We start from the raw sequence: 20,648 nt of genomic DNA, 5'->3' as shown, positions 1-20,648 counted from the left end.
AGTTTATTATCAAACAACACTTTAAAATTGAAATTCTTTCCCCCATTGAATAGATGAGGAACCCCAAGGCTCAGAAAGTGCTGAGGTCATACAGCTAGCAAGACCTGGAGTCAGGATTTGAACACAGGTCTGCTCCCAAAGCCTCTCTCCACTGCCTCATCTCTCTCTGCTCATGCTCATTCTCTGGGAGTTGCTGAAGGACAGTGGTGGTTCCAGAAGACAAGCGGCCACTGTCCTCTATAGCTGCATCAGCTTTCCTTAGAGCATCTGCCTTCAACGCCCTCCCACCTGGGCCTCTCCGTTCCATCACATGATGCCCAGAGCATGACCTGCACAGACTGCATGCTCGGTGACTCACCTATGGCTTGTTTCTCTCCAGAAGTGTACCCCATATGTTGGAAGCTACTAGAGAGGGCCTGACCACCCTCTTCATTAGGCCCATTAGCTTCCTCCTTTTGCAGAAGACAAAGATTTGTCATGTATTTATTCTTGATGCTTTTTTTCCCTTTGATCTTCCAGAACAGCCACTTCAATTTAGGTTTCTACCTGGACAGGATAAAATTCCAAGCATGTTCTCACCTCCATCCCAGGTTTCAAGGCATATTAAAGTTTTCTTCTCCATCTGAGGAAATGTTATTGTGTGAGCAGCACCAGAGTTGGTGGTCCCAGACTCACTGAGGGTAAGATGTTAGAATTTCAAACTCTTAATCCTATTGATTCCCAGTCCTTTTGATCTTTTCAGCACCTGTCAGGAGAGTTGAGTTTATATAAGTAGGGGGAGGGTGGGTGACTGGCTCTGGTTTTATTATGACCTGTTTGTGCCATTTAATTAATAATAAAAACAGCTGCCAGTTGCCGAACCACTTGAGGACATCCTTGCAGCTTCTGCTTTTCCAAAGGCTTAGGCAATTATTTGGGTTTCAGGAAGGTGACTGAATCAGATCACCAGCCTGGGATGGATTTTGTTTTGCCTCTAAGCAACCTCCAGTCGTCCTTTGTAGAGTCCACAAGTGAATAGAATAACCAAGAAACACACAGCTCTTTTCAAGGACAGGAAAGGGGGAGAAAAGTAATATTTCCTGAGTGTTTAGGTTGTGCCAGGCATTTAACTCACTTAATCCTCTCAATAGCTTTGAGTCGTAGATCTTATTATCCCCATTTTACAGATTAGAGAATCTAGCCTCAGAGGTTAAGAAACATGCCCCAAGTTCAAACAGCCAGAAAATGACAAGGCTGGGATAAGAACTCAAGTCTGTCTGATTTCAAAGTCACTGTGTCTTCACGCTGTGTAGGTTGAAGAATTCTTTAATGCTTTCTGAAAAGTAAGAAAACCTGTTTGGTTCTGTTTTGTTGCTTCTGCACTTTTTTAATGAATAAAATGTGCTATTTAAAAGTCCTGGGTTCTCACTCAACCAAATATCAAGACTCATTAAAAGCTCTGCTAAGTAAATGAGAAATCTAAATAGGTCAGTGAAATGATATAGGAATCTTGAGAAACAGCTCAGTGAAAATTAGGGAGAGGAAGAGGTAGGCTATTTAATAAATGGTGTTAGGGCAACTGACTTTCTATATTAAAATAAAGCTAAGTTCCTATCTCATAGACAAAACCAAATTCCAGATGGTTTAAGTATCTAAAGCTTAAAAGAAAAAAAATATTAAACATTTAAAATTATTAGAAAAAACATAGGAGAATATCTCAGGGCAGAGAAGACACCAAAAATAGAAATAATAATGGAAAAGATAAATAAACTTAGCTACCTCAAAATTTAATTTTTTGAAAAACAAGAAACCCAGCTTACAAAGTTAAAAGAAGAGAAGTAGCCTGAGAGAAGATATTGGCAAGACCTACAGCAGTCGAGATTAGTATTGAGAATGTATTAAGAAACTCAGAATAAACAAAAAAAAAAAAAAGTATTCAACCTCACAGGGAAATAACAAAAACACAATTTGCAAAAATTAAATAATATGTTATTGTTAAGTATGAGTGAGAATATGGGTTAATGGAAATGTTCACAAATTACTGGTATCAGTATAAATTTGTGCAAACATTATGGAAATCATTTGGGTGATTCAATTTAGGTTTCTACCTTGACATAATAAAATTCCAAGCATGTTCTCACCTCCATCCCAAGTTTCAAGGTGTATTAGTCTAAAACATCTGAGGAAATGTTATTGTCTGAGCAAACATTTCAGGTAAAAATTGACAATGTGTGTCACCACCCAGGAACCCACTCCTAGACATATAGGACAAAGAAACTCTCATGCAAGTGTAGGCCCAGCTTTATAGGCACAGCGTTCTGTCCTCAGAAGCGCACTCTGCTTGGTGTAATGTTCTACCTCACTTTCTTTAAGTTCTTAATAGTTTTACTTTTGAACTTGTGCTTTTAAGTGATGTTCGCTGGGACACTGCAGCATGTTGTGAGCAGAGGAGATGGGCACAATATACACGTCCACCACATCTTGCTGCCCTGTTCATGTATAGTATTCACGATGCCCCATGAGCACAGAATCCCAGTGAACCCATGAAGTGTGGGAGTTCAGCAGGACTCAGGGCAAGAACAAGATAAGTATGCTATGTCTTTAGCTAAGGAAGTGGGGAGCTAAATACTCAAAGAGGCCACACTTTCCCTTTGAACCAGAACTTGCTTCAAATGCAGAAAGAGGGATTGGGGAACCAAAAACTATGAACGACCAAGGCACCCTGTTGTACTTCTTCTTATTCATGTTCTTCCGGAACTAGCCAACCACTTACAATGAAGATGATGGCAGAGAAGGAGAGGGAAAGACTGGGCATCCCATAGTCCCTTTTTCTTTCAGTCCTTATTCATCATCAGTAAGCCAAAGGTAAAGAGTTGGTTGGTAGACTGTGCATGAGTCAAAAACTGAAATAAAAATGTTGGGTTCATTTTGCAGCATTTCCACTGTTCTGGGAAGAATGAAACACATACAAATTTAGGAGCTGCCAAATGCAAGTTGTATCATTTCCATGATTTTGTATACAAGTTAAATATTCTTATATCTGCATTTAAAACAGGTATTGCACAATATAAAGATGAAAGGTAAGATTCATGATAATAGCTTACATTTTTAATTGTTCTTAGAACAACATTAGGATGACAAAAAAATGCCATCATGACAAGTCAAGAGAGAGTTAATGAAAGAAAGGAAAAAGTTTTAGCTTTTATACCCTTAATGGCACTTTTTTCCTATATTTTGAACAGAGGGGCCAGACCCAAAGCTTCATTTTGCACTGGGTCCACAAATTATGTAGCCAGCACTATGCAGTTGGACAAGAAAACATGAATAAGCTTGTCAATTTTAACATAATTGTAGAGGTTAAAAAGAAGGAAAATAATCCAGTGTCCAAGAATAGGGACATGGAGAGATTATGACATAGTCTATAGGATGGACTAAGTGTATTAAATAAACCAAATCGATATGTACGTAGATGAAGATTTAAAAAATTGAGAAGAAATTCAAGCTGAATATCATTATGAGATATGAGCATGCATCTATGTCATTTTATAAAACACCCCAAAATTCATTATTTATGAATACATTTATATATATGGTAAAGTATAAACACATCCACCAGGCATGCACCAAATTCATGACAGTGATTTTTTTTTCTGGTTAGTTTTATTTATTTTTATTATTATTTTTAAAATATATATATTTTATTGCACTTTAGGTTCTGGTGTACATGTGCTGATCATGCAGGATTGTTGCATAGGTACATACATGGCAATGTGGTTTGATTTTATTTAGGGAGAGAAAAAGAGAATGTCACCAAGATGAAGAAAATAGAGGATTTTAAATTTAATTTTAATCTTTTCCTTCTTAAAAATTTGTAAGTGATATGGTTTGGCTCTGTGTCCCCACCCAAATCTTATTATGACTTGTACCCCCATAATCCCTATGTATCATTGGAGGGACCTAGCGGGAGTTAACTTTATTAACTTTAGCAAAATGTTTAATGCTGAACACATGGGTCTGACATGCTGTTCTTAATGATCTCCATTTTTTTAATTTAAAAAACTCCTAATTTAAGTAAAGTAAACCAGACATTCCTTCCACTATCCCTCCATTCCAAACGCAATTTCTAAAGAGCAAAAAGAAATTTGGGTGAGAATGCAGAGTGGAGCCCTCCGTTTATATGTTTCTTTCAACAAGATACTAAAACATGATTTTACCTGTGTATCAACATGAGAGAGATGGCAGAGAGGCCAGGAGTAAATCTCCTCGGTGTTTGTGAATGAAGGTTATGTACAGACTGTTTGCTAATCATCGGATTGGCAGAGAAAGACCCTAGTTTCCAGAAAAATGTTTTTTAACTGTCTTGAATTGACTTTTTAAAAAATGCATGTGACTTTTATGTCCTGAATTTGCTAATAAGTCAGACCTTTGGAATCTTCCATTACCTTCTGGAAGATCGTTACATTCTTGGCCCTGGACCAAACAGGAGCACAGTGGTGATCTACTGATGCATGCAGCCCCATAGTCCTGGCTCACACACAGAGCTGTAATAGCTCTTTAAACTCTGAGGCCTTGAGTTCCAATTCATTTACCATAAGCACAATATAAGATGGAAATTATTTTGGCTGCAGAGGCAAATGTAGCCCATTCATGTATAAAACCATTGCAGTAAAAGGAAAAGAAACTTAATCTAGGAAAGTGATGCCTGTTTTTGGTTTCTTTTCTAATTCTCTCTCTAGATGCTGGCATCATTACTGGGAATTTGGCTGCTATCTGAGGCCTGGCCCTCGTGAGAGCAAATGGCACTGGGAATAGTCCCTGGAAGGTGACTTTCTCAAGCTCAGCCCAATTACCCATTTTTCTTCTGGCCACCATTCTTTAACTCCATCCCATCCATGAATCCATTCTCCCATGAGCAAACCAGGCACAGGTAAGTAGCAGGGAACCTCAATAACGCTTTTAATTGAAATAACACTTAATCCACGACCTGCATCGCTGTCACTTTTCTACTCATACCTTAAGACTTGGCAAGGATTAAACATGACCAGTATTTGAAGAATACAAAATTCAAGTATCTCTTCTGTTGAAAATAGAAAGAGAAAAAACGCCTCTCTGTAAAAGCTAGATGGCATTTAGAAGTATTTTAATAACTCACCCACAACTCCTATTTTATCTAAGTTGGTTACAAAGAATTAATCTTTCAGAATAATTTATAATATTTATTCTAATTTCCTTAGGAAATAATAAATATTCACAAAATTATTAATAAAAGTCTCTCTCACTGACATTTGTAGACAACTACAATTGATCTGAAGTGTCTTCATACTAACTGTTCACCCCATAGAGGGGTTGTAGCCAAGGTAGAATCATTAGTAAATAAAGTTGTAGGAGCCGTTTTGTGTCTCAAGGTGAGACTGACATGCTGAAGGAAGCTTGCTGAGTCAGGGCAACCTCCTCCAGTCTTCTTGCTTTGCCTGTCCTATTACTTTGACTCTGATGGCTATGTGGTTAGGAACCTGGAATTTTATCAGCTTATATTATACTGTATCTGCACAAAAATCAATATACAATTAACTATCAATTATTTGGAGTCCTGTAAAGGCCTGACAAAAATATCCTCCCAAAAAAACCCATAAACCTATCCATAAGTCATTAATATTTTCCTTTGGAATATGTGATATGATTTATATTTCAACCAATTTGCCTTACTAATTGTGTATGATTTTGACTAATGTAAAAACTGTTTGCAGTCTGTGTAGGTAGCAAGTGGAGGAAGGTAAGAAGTCTGTTAGAAGGTGGGAGGAGGGGAGTCTGTCATGGAGAAACCAAGTTTTTACCCTATGTAATCCATAAGCTGGTAAGATGCAAAGTGAATGCTACTTGGTAGAGTAAAGTTGATTTCCCTTTGCTTGTTCTTTTGTTGTTCACTACTTCAAATCACTGCCAGGTGAGAGGGGAGAAGTTGGGAGACAGTTATGACTTCTTTGTTTCCATTTTGCAGATTGCATTCAGGAGTACAGGAGAGTTCTTAGCATGATTGAGACCATATAGCCATTTGCTTGGAAGCTGAAGTCCCTGTCATGGATGTCCTAACACCAAGCTCAGTTCTGCAGCAAAGCAGAAGTGTACTCACTGGGCAGACAGATGCTGATTACAGGACTCTCTCTAGAGACACAGCCATACTCTGAATCTATTTCCTGCCCCCTGAACATACTGGACACCAGACACTGTTTAGAGAGAAACCCCATTGCTACAGATGGAATAGCCCGGGCCTAGCAGCATAGGGGCTGTGCCCCATGTCCCATTGCAGATCATTATTTTCACTATACCTCATAAAATTAGCATCCTTAAATGTTACTAAATGGTATTTATACTTATTTTTAATACTGTGTAATGTCTCATCCAGTAGCTAGGTATAACTTTATCTAATCACTATTTTATCTTCATGGCTGAAATTTAATTTTTTCAATTTTTGAGAATAACAAATACTACAAAGAATATTTTTGCAAATGGCTTTTTTCTTTTTTCAGGGGGTTGTGGGTGGTACTAAACTACTTAAAGACATGGTACAAATGAAAGAACTTATGTGTATGTTTTGGTACATGCTCCGCCCCCGACCACCAAATTATTCTCCTAGAGTAATTCTCAGAAGTGCTCTTACTAGGCCAAAGTCTAGAAACATTTTCAAGTCCTTTGCATTTTGTTTTTTTGAAAAGGGGTATGCCAATTTATAATGTCAATACTGAGTGCTGCTATTATAAAATTTTAGTCTAACTTTATACTTTATATAATACTTTCTTTTTTTTTTTTGAGATGGAGTTTCACTCTTGTTGCCAGGTTGGAGTGCAGTAGCACAATCTCGGCCCCCTGCAACCTTTGCCTTCCGGGCTCAAGCAATTTCTTCAGTACCTTCTTGATGTTTTCTTTTGATTTTCTCAGTTCCAGCCCTGTCACATTCAGTGCCTATGCTGTCACATTACTTGACCTAACTAGCCTCTGTCAAAGCAAGATAATTGCTGGGTTTTGCTGGTAACCCATTCCACTTAACCAAAAGGGCCTGGAATTTTTTTCTTCCTAGGATAAAAGTAGGGTACTTCTTGCAGAAAATACAACCAACATGGTTTGATTGAGGGTTGCTGGATGCTGTCTTCCTGTTGACAAATTCTTCTGTTCTGTAGGTACCCAGGGGTGGGACAGCCAGAGAATGGGGAAGGGAGAGGATCCGAAGGCACTAAGAACTGTCTTGGCCTTTCTACAATAAATTTCCCAGCATGACGTAGAAGGACAGTTACACACTTGCACACACACCACTTAGCCTCCCAAGTGTTGAAACACTACATCCAGGCATATATTTAAACTAAGAAATTTAAAAAGAAACTACCATGTCCAGCAACACTGTAATCATCCAAAGCAGTAATAGTAGAGGTAACTGATGTTAACATCTATTACTGCACCAAAACATTTAAAAACTTAAGAAAGAAAAAGAAATCTACCCTGATAAATATGAATACATGTTTTTAATTTATGCTTTTTTATTTTTAATTTATACTTTTCTTGAAAAATTATTGTCTTCCAATAATTAATTCTTTTGAGTCAGGGTTATGTATGGTTTTGCTCTGAAACCTTCTTTCTAAAAGAAATCCCTGATCTGTTTGCTTTCTATACAAATGATAAGACAAACCACTGGAAAATGTAATTCAAAATCAAAAAGGCCCATAAGCTTCACTTTCTGAAAAAGTTGCCAGCAGCTGGATGTATAAAATTGTAGTCTTTCTACAAACACAATCCTTCAATTGGAAGCTGGCCCAGATTTCTACTTCCTCAGCCTCCTGCATTCCCTGTGAAACTCTCTTCACTCCTGTACTTGGTGTCTTTTTGGCTTTTCACCAGTATTCAAAACGTTCCCCTCATTCAGGCTCTGCAGCCAACTGACCGGGAGGCTCCCAGGTGGTTGTATTTAACATCCTGGAACAATACTGCCGTCTTGTGGGCATGTAAAATGCTGCAAGTTCATCCCAAAGGGAAGTTGCATTTTCCCAACTACAGGCACAAATTAGTCTTCTCTCTGTTCTGTCACTTCTAGGCTGATGGGGCTCCTGGGTGACTGAAGATGTCAAGAGGGTTTTGGGTAGACAATTTGTTGTGCCTGTTTGTCCTGTCTCTGAGATCTTGAATAAATTTTGGGAACCTATTGGGTAAGAGTTGTTGGAAAGGTAAATGTACAAGATGCATTCTTAATATGTCAGACCTAATTAAAAATTTTGCCAATAAAACAATGTGGCAACCCTGTACCATGTTTGATGGCATGCTTGTGACTTGATTTATCCTTGTAAAAATGACTCTACTGATATGTGGTCACCAGACCTAATGGGCTCTGTGATTTAATTTTTTAAATATGAGAACTATCTTGGCTGTAGAAACTCACTAACATCCTTTTGAACTTCGTGCAAATTGATGTTTCCAGTTGAAAGATGGATTTAGAGTTTGGTACAGAAAACACAGTGATGCTAAAAACCAAAACTTATTTGGGAAAACATTCGGATCAGCACAGAAATGATGTAGCTCATTTAGCAAGAACATTGACAATAAAACATTACCTTTCTTGTCGTAAAACTATTTTTTTACAAACAGCTTATAAACTTTCTCTGTAATGAACCTTCCTAGACAGTTCAACTAAAGACTAAGCCTGTTAAAATCCCTTGGGAAGAAGGAAATTGTGTGCATCTAGGTTGTTCCTAAGAAAGCTGCTGTTCAGCTAAGACATGTTGTCCTTACAGTGCTGTCGCTGCCAGAAGTAATCTTTGATTCTGTCTTCTGGATGTGAATTCTGACTAGTAAAATTCTATATTGAAATGCAAATTAGCTCTTCCCAGTACAAGCTTGTAAAAATGTCAAAACACCTTACAAAAATTCTAATTGCCACATAATTAGGTATCTAAACAGAAGTTCTATGCTGATATTTTAATTTTGCTTCATTGCAATAATGTACATTCAATAATGGGGCCAACTAGGACTAGGTGATAAGCTAGGGAAGAAAGTAGCTAATAGTACCAAACGAGGATCCTCCTGAACCCAGAGCCTGGTAGAAAATTAAATGGACTTCCAGATAAGCATCATGGGGCCTAAGGAAATAAACACCACTTAGGGAGAATTAGATTAGCCAGAACACAACAAACTTCCATTACAAGCTGGAAGTTCTTTTAGAAGAAATATGTGAAAATGTGTCTTTATAAAGAGGTGGTATCCTGGGGTGAATACTAAATCAGTCTAATGCCTTCAATCTTCTTAATTTCCCCCTACAGAACGGTACTTCTTATTAATGTTTGTAATGACCACCTGTGGCACTGTAGGATCCTGAATTATCAAGAAAAGATCAAATTATGGTCTGTGGATGACACTTACTAGATGTGTAATAGGTGCACATGTGACGGAATGATATTTGACAAATGTAAAAATCATGAGGGTTATCCAATTTGCCTGAAATTAATCAGAAACTTCAATTAAGTAGAACTCTAGTTCTGATAATATCCCATTATTATTATTATCATTATTATTGTTACAGTAAGAATTTTAGCCTCTTTTCAACTCATCACTATCTTTATTGTGGAATTACTTGTGTTCAATGTACCTCTATTTTGGAAGGACAACGGGGCACCAAAGCTGCTAGCATGATCTTATGATTGCCGTCTTCAGTCTTTCAGTATGGAATATATTATATTTACATTAAAAATTATCCCTTACAAGATCCCTTTAAACAATTTTTCAAATACATGTTTAATGACAAGTACATTAATTTCAAGAAAATTCCTTATGAAATTAGGGGACATAGTGTTAATATCTACTAATAACCTAGTAACTATATTGATTACCTACAAAGTCACTTGTGTTTTATATTCATTATCTCTAATTTTTAAGGTACCCATACAAAGTTGGCATCACTGCCCAGAAGAAATGTTTCAAGAGGCTAAGTAATTGCAATAAGATCATATGGCCACTAAGTGCAAAAACAAGACTCAAACTGTACTGGGTTTTAATGGAAAAATCATGTGGTGTTTGAGTGAGAAAATCTATCCCCTCTCTTCTCTCTTCCTTTGTCTCTCTCTCTCTCTCTCTCTATCTTTCCCCCCCTCCCCTCTCTCTCCCTCCCTCCCCTCAGTGGTAAACAGTAGGAAAGGGGATGAGTCTGTGTTTAAAACTACTACTTCAGCCCACGTTCATTGCTCATCATTCCATTATTTTTAGTTTTTCCTTCTGTTCTGAACTCTTCCTTTATTCCTTCAAATAGATAAAGGTCACCCCTCTATCTAAAACATCACAGAACATCCATATTTTTGCTCTCCCATCAACCTACCAGTCTAAACCTTTTTTATTTTCAGCTAAATTTATAAACCCCATTTTCACTTTTCTTTCACCCTCATAACCAAATGCATCCTTTATTTCCCACCACCGAATGAAGCTGTTCTTCTCAGACTTATTCATGACAGTTGCTCCAATTTTAAAGGCTGTTTCCCAGCCCTGGCTTTCTGAAAGTCTCTGCAGCATCTGACATAGTTGACCATGTCCAGCCTTACCTACTGCCAGTAAAAATACTGGCAGTTGACACACGTGGAACAGTGAGTTGTGCTAGGCTCTGGATTAAGCACTTTACATGCATTATGTCATTTAATACCCACAACATCCCTGTGAAGTTGGCACTGTTATGGGTCCCCATTTTTCAAATGAGGAAACTGAGTCTCAGGGGGTAAAGTAACTTGTCCAATATTACACAAGTGAGAAAATGGTGAAGATAGCTGTTGATCCAACATGCTATGCTATCTTTAAAAGTATTTAGCCCGTCTTTTACTACCTGCTAGGCATAAAGCCAGATTCACTGTAGGCATTATCTGATTATTTTGTGTTATATTTTCTCCGATTATACCTAACTCTGGGTCTATTGCAAGGCCAAGTTTGTGATCCTCTGCCTGTTTCTCCTCTTGACTACTTCATATTTGAAGCTGACAATATTTGGAGAGAAAGTAAGACAGACATGGCACGAATTACTACCTGAGCCAATCAGTGGTCCACTAAGAACACTCCTGCCAGGCCATGAAATTTCTGGTAAAGCGGCACAACAGCTCACCCACCTGCTTCTCACCCCCACCCCAGAATCCCCTTCCTGGAAACCTTGTGCTACCCCCAAAGCCAAACTCTCAAATAAACCCCTGCATCTTCCAGGGCTGCCGTTTCAGTTGGCGGCGTTTGAAGTGAGTACTCTGGGACCCAAGTAAACATTGATCATCAGTCTGGGTCTCACAGAACTAGGAGACAGCCCAACCTGGGCTGGCCCCAAGGCCAGTGTCAGAGGTCCCGCCACCCTGCTGATTACCAGTCAACCCAGAACAAATGCTTTCCTCTACTTCCCCCTAACTGTACTTGGTGCTAGTCATCTCTGTGGCAAGAATATGAGCTTCTCACAAGCTAGTAATGAAACATATCTTTGGTTCTTTCACAGCACCCAGATTTGGACTAAGTATGTAAATGTGTGCATCAGATACACCTGTTTGAATAAATGTCTCCTCTCAATACCTGGAAGAATGACTAAAGTTTGCTCTTCTAAAAAGCAACTCAAGATACCCAGAAAGCAAGAAATCTTCAAAGAAAAATGGAGTTATACTAAAAGGATGTCATCTTGAAGGGTTTTCTACTGGTGAAATTTGGGATAATTTAAGTATCAAATAAATTGAATATATAAGGATTCATGAATCTATAATAATCAAAAGAGAGAAAGCCAAAAGAAAAATCACCCATCACAAGTGAAGGAAGCTATTGTCATAAATTATAATATTAAGTAGTAACATTAAAATATACAATATTTAAAATTCTGTAATAATGGGAAAGAATTAGGCATTAGCTTGCCTTTCAACTAGTGCCAAATGATGAGCAAACGTCCTTCTTTACAGTAAAACCCCTACTAATAACATTCAGATTTACAGAATTAGAAAGTCACTTATTTTGTATCCCCTACTAAGATAAATGATTCAAGCATGTGTCATTGATAAATGTTAAAACCATAATGGGATCGTTTGATGCCAAAACGTCACCACTGAGAGTATTTCCTGGTCACAAGGGGGAAAGTCTGACTTAACAAAGGAGGGACCTGGCTGTTGTCGCCTTAACTCAAGGCTCTATCTCAGCATTCAGAGGGACAACCAGACAGCAGGTGCCTTCTATCACGAAGCAATGTGAAGTACATCAGCTATGACATGCTCTTGGCAAAACCACTTAGATCAAGCCTTTAGTTTTAACTTTCAGTTTACAAGAAATACAAAGATTAGGGAAACAAGTGAAATACCACAAATGACCAAAAGTCCAGAAGGCGGTACACTGTAAAGGACCTGTGGCCTGGTCTTTGACCAAATATTGTTAAGGGGAACAAAAAGAAGGAGGCTGTTTAACATTACATAAGACAATGAGACTTAACAGACGTAACAGTGAAATGCAACGTGTGGTCCTTGATTGAACTCTAGTTTGAATAACCACTTGGAAGATAGTTTGGAAAGTTTTTCACATAGACTGAGAATTACGTGGTGTGAAGGTATTATTGCTAATTTTGTTTGCTGTAATAATGGAATTGCAGTTATAAAGGAAAATATCCCCAAACTCCTCCACCCCAGAATAATCATTGTTAATATAAACTTCATTTCAGACATTTATTTGAGAGTGAGAAGGAATAAGCATGAGGAATATTTTATAAAAATAAAATAATGCTATATACTAATGTTAAGAAAAAATATTACATTGAAATTTAATTGAATTTAAAGAAGAAACAGAAATCAAAATAAAATGAAGAAATGCCTGAACTTCAGATAAATGCTTTTTCACTATTAGAGATTCCCTACATATAGCACTAAAACTGATAACAAAGTTTAAGAAGCACTTTTAGAGGCTGGGGTCATTACCTGTTTAAGTAAACCAGATGCTTAAATTTCAGGCAGCATTGATTCATACATCTAAGAACTAAGGAAATTAGCCTTCTTTTCTTTCCTCCTGTCATCTCCTTTAACTTTTAGATCTATTCTTGTTTTTATTGGTCAAGATGCATAACCACAGTTCCCACAGTTGTCAAGTCTTAGTTTATATTTAATGGATTCAACTTCCAACACCAATTTGTTTACCATCACTTCTCTATTTTTAGTTCTTTATTTGTATTCATCTCTTAATTGGCTGGATTTCACCAAGCCATTTTTGCAAGGTTCAAGAATGCCTAAAAACACAGGTAAAGCAATAGAGAGAGAAACATGGAAAACTTCATGTCTCCAACTATTTTTTTTTAAACCACAGGATTTTATGATAGCAAGCATACAGATACACTGAAAGAAATTTATTTTCAGATTCTATCAAAAAGGATGTAGGAAGTCAGCATTTCAGAGAAAGAATCCCAGAGCAAGGATTCTGAAACGGACTTTTTGCCCCAGTAAGTGCTAGTTACAAGGTTAGGGGACCAGTTATAGCTGTAAGGTCCTGAGCCTTAATTGCTCTATCTGTAAAGAAAAATTTATGGAAAGAATTAAAGAATAAAAATCTGTGTGAAGGGCCAGGACAGTGGTTGGCACATAGTAAGTGCTCAATAAACACTAGCTACCACTAATGGGAATCCTAGGAGGAACACTTTCAACTCTTCTGATCAAGTTAGAAGGAAGTCAAATTAGAGGTGGGAGATTATCAGGAGTTGCCCTTGAAGGTTTCTGAGGCAGAGTTGGCCAGAGTTCTATCACTGCCAGTGCGTCAATGGGCAAGCCCTATATGAAGTTAAAGCACTTAAGGAATTAACCTGAAAAGTCCTGTCCAAGTCTTAAAGAGAAATAAATTAGGAAAAATTGTGACTGATACTAAGTAGTCACGGATTAGTAAGAAAAGCACCTGATCATAACTCAACATTTCCATTTCTTCACATTTTGCTCTAATAGATTTTTAATTTAAATATTAGTGATAAAACCAAGTTTTATTGTTCTAATAAAATTAAGGAAGGTGATTAAATCATCAAATAATATGAATTATTTATCAATATAGTCTATCTTTTTGGGGTCAAGTGAGAAATTGACAAAGTACTTTTTTCTCTTGAGGCTTTGGGGTCTGGCTATGGGATAGGAACATCTCTCAGAACATCTCATAGGTCAAGGCTATTGTCTCAGGCCACCAATGTTTATTGAACTACCTGACGTCCTCCAAAACTTTTGAGAAACTGAATTAAGGAGGAAATTACACAGATGTCAGCCTAGATCTTATTGTTACTATAGCAAGCCTCAATCTCAGTAAAACTCTTTCTTCACCCCTTCATTCCACAAATACTTATTGAGCACCTGCTAGGTGCCAGGCACTTGTGAGTGTGATGTTGAACACAACACATAGGGTCTCTCAAATACAGTTACAGTCTATTATTCAAAATAGCATGCAAATTAATGTAGAATTACATCTGTGATAAATGCTATAAAGAAGGGGTATCTGATACAAGTCAATGAATACCAGAAGAAGCCAATTGTTTTTGCTCTCATACACCACTCTCAATACTTTACTTCTGACACCAGACACGTGGAATTTTTTCCATACCAGCCAGTTCTCTGACATAGATAGGTGTCCTACAACTCAACTCAATTCTGACACTAATGCAGACTTAGCACAGACCTCACAGGTTAGGAGTTCAATACCACATGACTTCCCCCAACTTCAGATGCTTGTCACAAGTCCCAGGTTGTGATTTATACTCTGACCAACTGGCTATAAATTGAGGATTTCCACAACCCCCTCCTCAGTTTTAATCCTTTGCTAGAATGGCTCACAGAACTCAGGAAAACAGTTATACTGGCTGATTACAAAGGTATTACAAAGGATACAGATAAACAGCCAGATGAAAAGATACAAAGGGCAAAGTTCAGAAGAGTCTCGAGCACAGGACCTCCATCCCCATGGAGCTGGGTGCACCACTTCCTGGCACGTGGATGTTCACCAGCACGGGATCTCTCCCAATCTCATACTTTGGGGATTTTTATGGCAGCTTCATCATATACACATACTCAGTTATTAACCCTATTTCCAGCTCCTTTCCCCTCTGCCAGAGGATGGGGATGGGATTGAAAGCTCCAAGCTTACAATCATGGCTTGGACTTTCTGTATCTATCCAGGAGCCTGCCAAGAGTTGCCTCACTGAACAATAGCAAAAAACCCACTCCTATCACCCAGGAAATTCCAAGGGATTTAGGAGCTCCTATCAGACACTCCTATCACTCAGGAAATTACAAACTCTTTGGGGCTCTGTGTCAGGAACTGGGGGTCAAAGACCAAATTTAGAAGAAAAAAAAAGACTTTCCTAAAGCACTCTCATCTACAAGAGTTTTAGGAGCTCTATATCAGAAACAAAGGATAAAAAGGAACATTTCACATTCATTATTATTATTTCACAATCAATAACAGAGCTGTGTAGTTTGGAAGAGTCACCAGGAAAGGCATCTTTGAGGATGCAGCATTTTAGCTGAGGGCTAAAAGAGTTTGCTACTAAGTGAAATAGGGTACATGGGACGAGTGCTAAAAAACAGAGGGAGTAATAAGGCTCAAGATTCTGTAACAGGGAGAAATGTCAATTCCAGGAAGACAAGAAGGACTAGAAAATAGGGATCTGAAGAGAGTGTGGTCTGAGAAGAGTCTGGAGAGGTGGACAGCAGGCAGGCCTCCAGTGGCTTTGTATAAGAGCAAGCAGAAGGTATTGGGAGATCCTAAGCTGAGGCTGAATATATCGTGGACAGATTTGTGCCTCAAAAAGTTTACTATTTATTGGAGTATGGAACAAGGAAGGAGACTACTGCAGTTAATGCTGTACCAAACACACACACACACACACACACACACACACACACACACACACACACACACACACACACACACACACACACACACTGTGCTATGGTAGTGGAGGTAAAGATAGAGAAAATTGGTTTAGATTCAAGAAATATTTAGGAGATAATTTGATAGCACTTCATGAGTCAGCTATAGAGAATGAGAAAAGGGAAGCCATTAAAGACGTTCCCTAGGTACCTGGTTGTGAGGTCGGATGGGTGATGTTGGTATCACTCACTGCAGTCAGAAACAATGGAAGAGGAAGAGGGTTGGGGAAGGGGGGGAGAAATCATAGATTCCATTTGGACAAGTGGAGTTTGAGGGCATCTTAAGTATTTTAAAACTCTAAAACAGGGCCTGGAACACAATAGGCTCTAGAAAAATATTCACTGATATGATGAATGTAACTGTAGAAAAAACGAAGTTGAATGTGAGTGGATCTCAAAGGACAGGTGTGGCTGGAGCTACAAGTTTGTGAGTCATTGCCTATAGGTAGTTAGAAAACGTGGATATTGAAGAAGGTGCCTTAGAAGGGAATACAGTAGGAAGAAAAGAGAGGTAAGGACTTAACTGAATTCTAAAATTTATGATTTGGTGAAGTAGGAGAAATCTGCCAAGGAGACAGAGGAGTGGACAGAAAAGTTGGATGAAGGATGAAAGCAGGAGAATGAGGTGTCATGATGCTCAGTAAAATGTTTCAAGCAAAAATAAATCAATATATATTGGCATGTCAAAAAAAGGTGATGAAAGAGTTTAATGAATGGATTATTTGCAAAGGGATGAATAGTGTTAAAGAAAACCAGTAAGGAATATTGAAGCATCCCAGGGCCAGCAACAAGTTAGTCTTAGCATCCCTAGGCTTGACAGGGAATGGAGAGAGAGGGATTCTACCTGAATCCAGTACAGCTGTAGCTGTTAGAATGGGCTGCCTAGCAATTGCCAAACTGAGCCTGGCGGGGAAGAAGCCAGGAGAATAAATACCCTGACTTTCTCTCTTCTCTCTGATCTCCTCCCTGGACTTTCACTAGCCAAACTTAACTGTTAGTCAGAAGGCCTGGGGGCCTGTTGATGTAATCTGGAGCATAGAACAGGGTGGCAAGAATAAAGAACAGAACTGGAGGGGCAGCAGAGACCATCCATTGCAAGCAAACAGTGAAAGACTGAGACTGAAAAGGCAAGTGAGATAAGGGCTGAAACATGTCCACTGGGAGGCAGAGGTCCTTGCTAACTCAGAGGGAGGTGCTGAGGACAGCGATGTGTAAGTCTGAATGGTGTGGGTTGAGGAGTGAATGGCAGGTGGAGAAAGGAAGAGATTTCACCAAGTTTGGCTGAAAACAGTGACAAAAGAGAGCCACCACTGGAGGGTAATGTGCAAATAAGAGAGATGGCGTGGATAATATTTCAAAGAGTTCATTGATGTGTTCCTTGCAATCCCACCCTGCTCAGCACTCAGTGAATTTCCTTCCTCATACCCTGAGGGCTTTTACTTATCCCAGCCAACCCATTTAGATGTGAAGCATATACTGCTTTGGGAGAAGGGGCTACTGTGAAACCAGGTAGACAATGGCAGGAAATTATGGCTCTTAAGCTCAAAAACAACTTGTCTGGGTGTAAGATAGAAAAAGTCAGTGGCCAACTTGCAGAACCAGTTTATCTTACTCTCTGCAGGTGAGATAAAAGACCCTTTGGGCTACTTTACTCATACTCACCCCTCACACCTTGAGCTGAGTCTGACACACCCTCCCTTAGTTTGGAGAAAATAAGAGTCATGCCTCATGCCAGAGGAAGACTCAGGAAGGTAGCAGGCATCCAGAATAGTCCCCCATGCATCCTGTACAGCAGCCATGTAATAGAGAGATTTCTGTCATTTTGGCAGCCCACAGGACATCATCCTGCTTCATCAAGGCAATGACATTATGCTAACTGTGCCCCTGCTAAGTAAACCTTGGAAGCACCAAGAACCCTAGATTCCTTGGTATCTTTAATTCTTAACATAGACCTCAGAATCAGTTATAGAAAGAGGGACTATAGAAGCCATGCTGCATGTTAATTGATGGTCTTCTACCCCTTTTCCTCATGCTATGTATGAAGAAGATTGGTGGTGGCTAATGCTTTAGATTTCAGAAGAAAGTACAACCACATTTTAGAACATGTGGAAAAAGGAAAATAAAGAAGTTTTTTTAAAAAAAAGGTAGGAGTGAGTTGACATCACTGCACAACAACATGGTACCTGATGGGACTTTAAGTATTTCCAGGGTCAGAGATGAGCTTTTCACCTCAAGGAAGGGGAAGAAAGGATGCTATGGAGCAGAAGGGTGGATTTTGCTAGATATCTTCCATTTACTTTTCCAGATTCATTGTCTTCCTCCCCGACCCTTGTGGGAGCCTGAATCATGGCCCCCAAAGATGTCCAGATCACAATCTCTGGAACCTGTGAATGTTACCATCTATGGCAAGAGGAAGTTTCAAGATGTGATAAGGGTAGACTATCCTGGATTATCCCATTAGGGCCTAAATGTGATCACAGTGTCTTTACAAGAGGGAGGCAAAAGAAGAGTTGGTGACCATGAGAAATAAGCAGAGAGAAGGTGTGCGTCTGCTGGCACTGAAGTTAAAGGAAGGGGCCACGAGCCAAGGAATGCAAAGAATGTAGCTCTAGACTCTAGAAAAGACAAGGAAACTCAGTCTCCCTTAGAAACTTGTGGGAGCATAGATCTGCTGATACCTTGATTTTAGCCTTTTAGGGCTCATTTCTGACTTTCGGCCTACAAAATTTTTGTTGCTTAAGCCTCAAAATTTGTGGTAATTTGTTACAGCAGGAATAGAAAACTAATTCAAGCCCATTCTCTGCCCTGAAAATGCTCATCTATATAGACTATATCAAAAGTCTTCTGTCCTCTGATTTCTGGTTTTGCTTGGCCTGAAAATGTTTAGTTGGTCTTATCCAGAACTGAGAATTTTTTGTAGTAGATTCAGGGATATATTGAGCTGGTTTATACCAGCTTGCAAGAACCAATTGTTTGCGTCCCTTCCAAACCCATGTTCAATGGCATCCTAGTGATAGCTTGAAATCATTGACAGGAAAATTTATACCAAGAAAATTAGCAAATGGTATAAATCAGTACACACACGTCCAAGCTGCTTGTGAAACATTTACAAGCACCCTACTAAACAGGTTCAATGAAAAAAGAAAGAGAGGGATGAGATTATGATATTTGGACAAGAATTACTATTTTTTTAAAAAAACATGCTATATAATAAGTGGGCTGATGGATCGTTCATTAAGGTTAAGGACCAACGTAGTGAGAGGAGTGAAAAAGTCATCTGCTATTTATGGTTCAAAACCAAGAAAAAAACAAAGCACTGTATGATTTAAAGATACCAACATGTGCTAAAACAATCTAGAAAAGCAAACAATTGATAAGCACAAAACTCAGGTGTGGTTACCTCTAGAGATCTATGGAGGGAGATACAGGACAGCTAAGGCCCTGATGATGATTTATTTCTTAACTGTGGTAGACGCATGATGTTCATCTTATTGTTATTCTTAAAACTTACAGCTATGTTTCATATACTTTTTTGTAGGTATATGGCTTACCTCAATTTGGTATTCCTAAAGTTCATTTACAATGGTTTTAGGTTGTTTATTATACAGACTCAAATATTTTATTTGAGAGTGAATATGATGGAATGGTGAAGAATTTGGGCTTTGCAGTCAGACACATGTCCAGTTCTGAATCTTTCAATATCAGTTACATTACATATGTATATACATATACATATATGTGTATATATATATACACACACACATATATATGTGTATATACACACACACACACACACACACACACACACACACAAACACACACACCATGGAATACTACTTAGCCATTAAAAGGAACAAAATAGTTATTTGTAGCAACTTCGATGGAGCTGGAGACCATTATTCTAAGTGAAGTAGCTCAGGAATGGAAAACCAGTTATTATATGTTCTCACGTATAAGTGGGAGCTAAGCTACAGTGTGAAGGCTTAAGAATGATATAATGGACTTTGGGGACTCCAGGGAAAAGGGTGGGAGGAGCTGTGAGATAAAAGACATATTGGGTACAGTGTACACAAGGGTGCACCAAAGTCTCAGAAATCATCACTAAAGAGCCTATCCATGTAACCAAAAACTACCTGTACCTCAAGAACTATTGAAATAAAAATAAATAATATTTTTTAAAGAAAAAAATTAACAAATCAAAAAGTACAAAGCTAGAGGCATCATGTTATCCAACTTCAAACTATACTACAGGCCTATAGTAACCAAAATAGCATGTACTGGTACAAAAACAGACAAATAGACCAATGGAACAGAATAAAAAGCCCAGAAATAAGACTGCATATCTATGACTATGATCTTTGACAAACCCAACAAGAACAACCAATAGGGAAAGGATTGCTTAGTCAATAAGTGGTGTTGGAATCACTGGCTAGCCATACGCAGAAGAGTAAAACTGGACCCCTTCTTTACATCATATTAAAAAATTAACTCAAGATGGATTAAAGACTTAAATATAAAACCCAAAACTATAAAAACCCTGGAAGACAATCTAGGCAACACCATTCAGGACACAGGCATGGGCAAAGATTTCATGATGAAGATGCCAAAAGGAATTACAACAAAAGCAAAAATTTACAAATGTGATCTACTTAAACTAAAGAGCTTCTGCACAGCAAAAGAAACTATCAACAGAGCAAACAAACAACCTAAAGAATGGGAGAAAATTTTTGTAAACTATACATTAACAAAGGCCTAATA

The sequence above is a fragment of the Cebus imitator genome, unplaced genomic scaffold, assembly GCF_001604975.1.
Source record: "Cebus imitator isolate Cc_AM_T3 unplaced genomic scaffold, Cebus_imitator-1.0 Scaffold53, whole genome shotgun sequence".
NCBI classification, from domain to species: Eukaryota; Metazoa; Chordata; class Mammalia; order Primates; family Cebidae; genus Cebus; species Cebus imitator.
The sequence above is the reverse complement of the archived record's forward strand: the minus strand, read 5'-3'. Positions refer to the sequence as shown.